A 6,853-nucleotide genomic window follows, 5' to 3' on the forward strand; every position below is an offset into this window, starting at 1 on the left:
GTTATTAAACCTTGTTTATGTTTAAATCGATGTTTCATTGACTGAGAATACCTGCTAAAATATTATGTAGTACGATTTTGGTACATCCCATATGTAAAATAGGTACATTTCCATTTAGTGGCACTGAATACACTATTTTAATTTGTCCATCTATCCGTTTTTGATAACTGCTAATTTAGTCAGGGCTGTGATGGCAGGGAGCCTGTCTCAGGAATGGCTTTCTACGCGGCAGCATAAACCTTAAAACTCTTCCATTGTGAATTCTGAAATATGACTGAATGAGACGTGCTTTATAACACACAGCATCCACACGCAAATATCTTCACACGCGCACGTCATGCGTTAAGCGGGAAGCATCACTAGTTCGGCAGAACAGGATGCAAGTAGGTGGTCTTCAGAACCCAGAGGAAACCCTCTCAGATAATGTCAACTTTTAAGTCTGCTTCGGGTGTCCTGGAAATTTTCCACCGAGCGGCACATTTGCATCCATCTTCTGAAACAATGTATCACTGTGTGTTTAAACCGTCCCTGTTTCCGGGAGACAGGACCCTCAGCAGCCCTGCTCTCTTCTTATTTGATTTATTGGGAAAGAGGAAGCATCATTGGAGAATCAGTTTATCTTCCTGCTTTATTACAACACATTTATTTTCATTTTACTCCCAGGTTTGCTTGAATAAATTATTAATGTCATAGAGGGTCATTCTCTGGGTTTTTTCTCTTCTCCATGAAGGAAATGGGAGACCTGAAATACCGCTGCCTATACAAGAACATCATCATCAGCAACAACAAAAATAATCACAATAAACATCCAACTATCCACATTTGGAATCTGGTTAGAAATTTAAATTCTAATTTAAAAACTCCATTTACTTCCCAGAAGAACCTGAGCAAATGAAAAGGAAAGCTGCCCCCCCCCCCCCCCCCCCTATTCATTCCCAGCAGTTGGACATAGTGCTGCCTTCCAGTCCGGCTCGCTCCACTTCGGAATATTATGCATGCCTTTCACCTCCGAAGCAATTTCAGCAGATTTATATGACAACCCTTTAACCCTTTAAGTGCTTGACTGTAATCCGAAGAGACACCAGGGCGTGTAACTCAGAAATGAGACTCTCGCACCTTGTGAGAAATGGAATACAAAATAGTCAGTGCTAAGGGGTGAGGTATGAGATCACGGCTATACAGTGTGTGTGCGTGTGTGTGTGTGTGTGTGTGTGCACGTGTGTATATATTAAACATTTGTGTTGCTCAGCATATTGTGATGCTGTTTAATAATTCTTACTCCGTGCAAAGAAAAATGCTAAAAATAACAAACCTATAATCCAGAATAACAGTGTATGCAATACTCTCAGACATTTCAGTAGCATACAGAATATATGATGAATTAAGAATTTTAAAGCATTCTCTTGCAGTATATTTTGATTTCTGCAACTGGACCAGTGAAACTGCTGATTAGTGAAGATGTAAATGCAGGCTACGTACAATCAATTCATGATTAAGCTGGGATCATATTTATGTAACATATTTCAGGTTAGGCTATATGGAAACATTTTAAACGAAATTAATTGAAATGTTTTACATTTATTTTAAATATTTTTTCAGCAATAAGTATAATGAAGCACATATCGCAAGGGTCTGAATCTAACGTCCCCCATCCGTTCCACATGCCGCAGAGCGCCTTTGCTCCTCCACAGACACGTGGCGGTGATGGGCGACGGCATCATGCCACGTGACGCAGGATATGCAAATAAGAGATGCTGAGGAGCACGTGTTTGCAGAGGGCGCAGAGCATTCGCAACACATTCGCGATAGAAGTACACGTGGTTCCATGCAAATATAGAACCGGTTCTGTCAGCATGCTTTGGGGGAGATACAGTGGACGTTACTTTCTAACAGTTGTACGTGTATGCAATGTGTCTGACTTTTTTAAGCTACATCTATATAGATATATAGATAAGGAATATATGGCGTATTTAAACTACACTATGTACTATGTACACAACTCACAAGTATATAGTTACTGTTGTCCCTGCGCTCGGTAATCCAGCTAGTTATCGTTCGATGTTTCGGAAAAGGGGTCCATCTAGCGTTGTTAACATAGTATTGCGTTGAAAAATATTAGGATTAGATACAGATGCAGTCGCAAGCGGTACATCTTGTATCGCTAACTCCAGGGTTGCCAGTTGCCACCTCTCACGCATCTGGCGTGACTCCCAGGCTTTCTGACTTTCATGCTTAGGCAAGAAATCTTACGGCAAATCTGTATTATTCCATTGGAAACTTAAAATTAGCTACATCGAAGGCGCTGGGGCAATTTGCAAACCATACGGACTATTTGCATGGTAATAAAATTGAAAACCTCACACCAGCCAGCTTACCACAGTTGTCAAACCTGTGACTCCTTTTTCATTTTTCACAAAATACGCCTTGAAACGTCGCTCAGGATTAGCTGGAGGTAACACTGGTTAAGGATGTAGCCTTCCACGTGCAGCACTGTGCAGTATGCTTCGTCATGACACAGTTGTAAACCGATGGTTGTTTGTTAAATGGCTGGCATCAGCTAAGAAGCTAAACCTATGCTTAGAGACACGTTTCCGTTCATATATTCTTACTATTTTAATTTACATATATATCAATCAGATAAACAAAGAGTTGCTGCATCCCCCTTATGCTGTACTTTTACCTTTAATGCCACAGCTTTCCTTTGTACGCGCTCTGTATGCTGTAGGGGTGTATGGAGCAACATACACAGAATGAACTGAAATATACGGCCAATATTACACACTCTTCTAATTCAAGTATCCAGATAAGTATCCAGCTGGATAAATGCGTACAATTATAGGTCAATTTTGATCAACAGAAACTGAGCTTTGTGTCTCAGCCCATGGTCCAGCACACATGTTTGAAACACGCGTGGTGACGCACATGAGCAGCTATTACATTTTTTAAATGCACATTTTATACTATATTCAGTTACCATGTTAGATAATAGGTACAATCATTACCACACTGGCAGCGTAAACAGAGACCCATGTTGGTCATGGTTTTGTACCAGAGATTTCCACGCTTCCTAAGTATGTCCAGGTGCACTGTGTGCAAGCGAGGATTAAAACCTTAAATTACAAATCAGCACAACTCAAGAGATGCAAAGGATTGATTGGGCAAATAATAACACAAATTATGTGCGATCCCTGCATGAAGAAATACAAAATCTTTCATAAAAACAAATCTGGATGCCCTTTAAGGATGCCCTTGACAATATCCGTATCGTTCCGTTTTCGAGGTGAAAAACTATTCCAGTGAGATTACTCATTTTGCATTTAGTTAACACCACAAACGGCAGGAGCAAACATACAAACAAATTATAGACTTTAATATGACAATTTGCACTGGAATTGAGAAAGAGCCTTTTGGGAAGTGGATGCACCCCTCTGATCCTTCTCCACTGCTTCATAGATTACGGGTTGCCTCTATTGCCCCACTATAACAGTCATTAGCGATGTCAGGGAAAAGCACTTTGAAACCTGCTTCTCATCATACTGAACAGAGCACTGCCATTAAAGGCGGCTACCGAGCTGAATTATTTATTCAAGGCCAAAGCCAAGAATTTTCTCTGCACTTGCAGAAGAGGGTTACGGGAGGGGGGGGGGGTAGGGGGGGGGCATTTGCTGTCTGTCTGCTGCCATTCCCTGACAGAGGACAGAAACGGAGAAAAGGGGTAATTACAGAAAAGGCACACGGGATGTTAAGCCGTACCAGACAGAAACACAGAATTTATACGTTATTTATCTTGGAGGAGGCAAAGTTCATAAAGTGCGGTGATAGAAACATACAGTACAAAAGACATACAAAGTGTAAAGACATTACGCATAGAACAAACAAGTACACATACTGCAAACAAACTAGTATCATGGAAGAACGTGAACACAGTCCCCCCGCTACCAGAAATGAATCCGACAAAATCCCAGCATCTAGGAAGTTCACTGGGAGCAGCACAGCTGTGGCACAATGGCTGAACCACGCCCTGGGCGTCCCATCTGCGTGATCGGGGTCTCTGATGCCAAGTAAGTATTTCGGTTTTAAGCAGTGAAGTGGAAATCTCAAAAAAAAAAAAAAAAAAATGTGGAGTTCGCTTGAATGTTAGATCAAGACACCAGTGTGTAAAGATGATGGCGGAAAACATGATCCCTCAAACTAACAAGTCACTAAAGACTTTACAGCTAGTGAACAGCAGATATCACAGACAGCTGTTGGGTTTGCAACATATTCAACTACATTTTTTATGATTTCAAAGGACAGTTTCACAGAATGTTTGCATTCTGCTCAGTATGACAGGCTGGGGAAAGCTAGAGGAACGATTTCTCATATTTACAGGGCTGCACGACGTATCACTGAATCCAGGCTGTCAAAGAAGCGGGAAGCTAAATCAGCACATTACTCAGCTCTTGGCGGCAAAACGTTCAGATGTGGAGGAACAGCTGAGGGTGGGCAGGTACCAGATTCGGGGCTGTCAGCTCTCACGTACTGAAAGCCAGACATTGGTGACTAAGGCACCCCACTCTCTCACACTAAGCCAGAAATGTTTCACTCCGTGGAACAACCACATGGGCTAAGCTGAGCGATTAAAGTCTTCTTTGAATGAATAGTATAACCATTCTGCTCACCAATGACTAACAAATAATCTTCTCTTAATTTGCTTCTGTGCCATTTCTTAAATAACCGCTTCCTTTCACCTGATTTCACCTACTTGGATTACGGGTACCTATAATGGTATTGTGAAAAAAATCTATATTCAAAAACAAACCCCTAAAACAATTTGTTTTAGCAGTCACAATATCTGCTTAATTTCAAATAAAAACAAATTGTTCTTAACAATATACAGTAAAGTGTTACATATGTTTTAAAAAATGTATATTTTGCACTTTGGGTTGGCGCCCTGTACTGGGATGTTCCCTGCCTCTAGGATAGGCTCCAGACCCCCCGTGACCCTGAATTTTTCAGTTTTCGAAAATGGATGGATGGCTGGATGGATATTTCGCATGTAGAAATAAAACCATGATTTACAGAGTGCTGCAATGTGCAAATGATCACACACATTATGTAGTACAAATTGGTTTATAATCAGTTATGAATGGCTAATATTGGTTGTTATTTCTAGCAGCTTCCTTGAAAGGTGATGTTTCCTCTCTTTTCCAGTCTTTCTTTCTTTCTTTGCCTTGTTTTATTTACATTCTCAGATGTAGTTCTGTAGTTAAACTTGGGCCCAATTAATTGAGCCAATGCTCAGTTTTTGCTGCATTACATCAGCAAAATCTTCTCCTTTAATGACTAGCAAATTTCCTCGAAAAATTCAAACCTGTCTGGCTGTGTGCTGGGTCTTTGGGTTCTAGAAGATTGTTAAAACATCCATCTGTCTCTTTTCCATTACTGCTTATTTATCTAACTGCATGTCCTTGGACTGCAGGAAGGAGCCAGCGTAGCCAGCAGTAACCCAGAGGGACATGAGGAGAAGACATTTCACATAAAAAGAGAGGTGCAATCAAACCCACAGCTGCGGAGGTGTTAAACTATTGTGCTAATGACTAAGCATATGTTAGGACTATAAACTAAGGGAAGGTTTTATTAGAGTCCAGTTCAAATTGGTACTATCCATTCTGTCTTATCTGCTGAATTACCTGAAACATGCATGTGCTCCTCCATCATTAGCTAGTTATATATACACCCATCTATCCATCCATTCTATGTGGGGCCAGGGGTAGCAGTCTAAGCTGCAGTTGGCATTAGGAAAAAACTATGAGGAACATAACTGGAATTGAATACAAATTTCAGGGAAATTTACATTCCACGTAATTACTTCCATTTCTTGATTTAGATATTTATTTTACATATATTAGGGTCATGGGCGGTCCTGGGCCTGTCACAGAGGCTATGGGCACAAGACAGGGAACAACCCAGGATGGGGCGCCAACCAATCACAGGGCACAATGAAACACCAATTTGGTAACAATTACCCTCGGTGTGTTTTTGGACTATGAGGGGAGACCGGAATACCTGGAGGAAACCCCACAATGATGTGTGTGTGTGTATGTGTGTGTGCAGGCAAGTCTTAAGCAGCCAACAAACATGATGTTTAAATGATCTTCATATTGGTTAAAACTGCATTTTCTGTAAAAGTGTGCTTGCTTAATGATTTCAGAACCTCTCCTAAAGTCACCCCAATATTGGCAGCAACCATCCAGTACACCCATATTTTGACTCGACCACTAGCATATCTCATATGGTTCATTCAGTTTTTAAACTTATTGAAATTAATGAATGAATGAGCTCGTGGTGAAATTTAATACATGGAATGACTGAGGGGCCCCTAAGGGGAGGTTTGGGAATCAAGTCGATGTCCTTCTTGCCACCCATCAATACATTTTTCGAGAAAAGATATAATTCCTTTGGTTTTTATTATTACTCTTAATACGCACATGTTCTAATGCTAAATTAGGTTTTCGTTCTGGGGAAATATATACTTACTACCCAGATAAATAGCTTTACTTTTTTTTTTTTTTTTTTTTTACTAAAAACTTTGGCATCACACCCCTGTGTTTGTGTATAGCATAATACTGACCACTGGTATGCGCAGAAATGAATTAAAAACATACTGGAAATAAAATCACACAACTCAACAATAAAATATTGAAACTAGGTGCTGCTTTTTACTTTCAGATTATTCAAAGGAATTAAAAAATTGTCATTTCATTAAATGTAGTATTATTATAAGTTATTATAAAAGTATCCCATAAGAAGCTTGCAATAAATACAGCTTTGGATATTCATTAAATATTAGTATTTATGCTTGAATTTTGTA

At 40.0% G+C, this 6,853-nt stretch overlaps 1 non-coding gene across 1 annotated transcript; it reads right to left on the bottom strand.

The window, feature by feature from the left end:
• Positions 1-3,908: 3,908 nt before the first annotated feature.
• Positions 3,909-4,069, bottom strand: LOC125745575 (U1 spliceosomal RNA). The gene has a single exon (XR_007398711.1). It is a non-coding gene; the product is annotated as a U1 spliceosomal RNA (small nuclear RNA).
• Positions 4,070-6,853: the final 2,784 nt, after the last annotated feature.

Source organism: Brienomyrus brachyistius, chromosome 6, assembly GCF_023856365.1.
Source record: "Brienomyrus brachyistius isolate T26 chromosome 6, BBRACH_0.4, whole genome shotgun sequence".
Lineage (NCBI taxonomy): Eukaryota > Metazoa > Chordata > Actinopteri > Osteoglossiformes > Mormyridae > Brienomyrus > Brienomyrus brachyistius.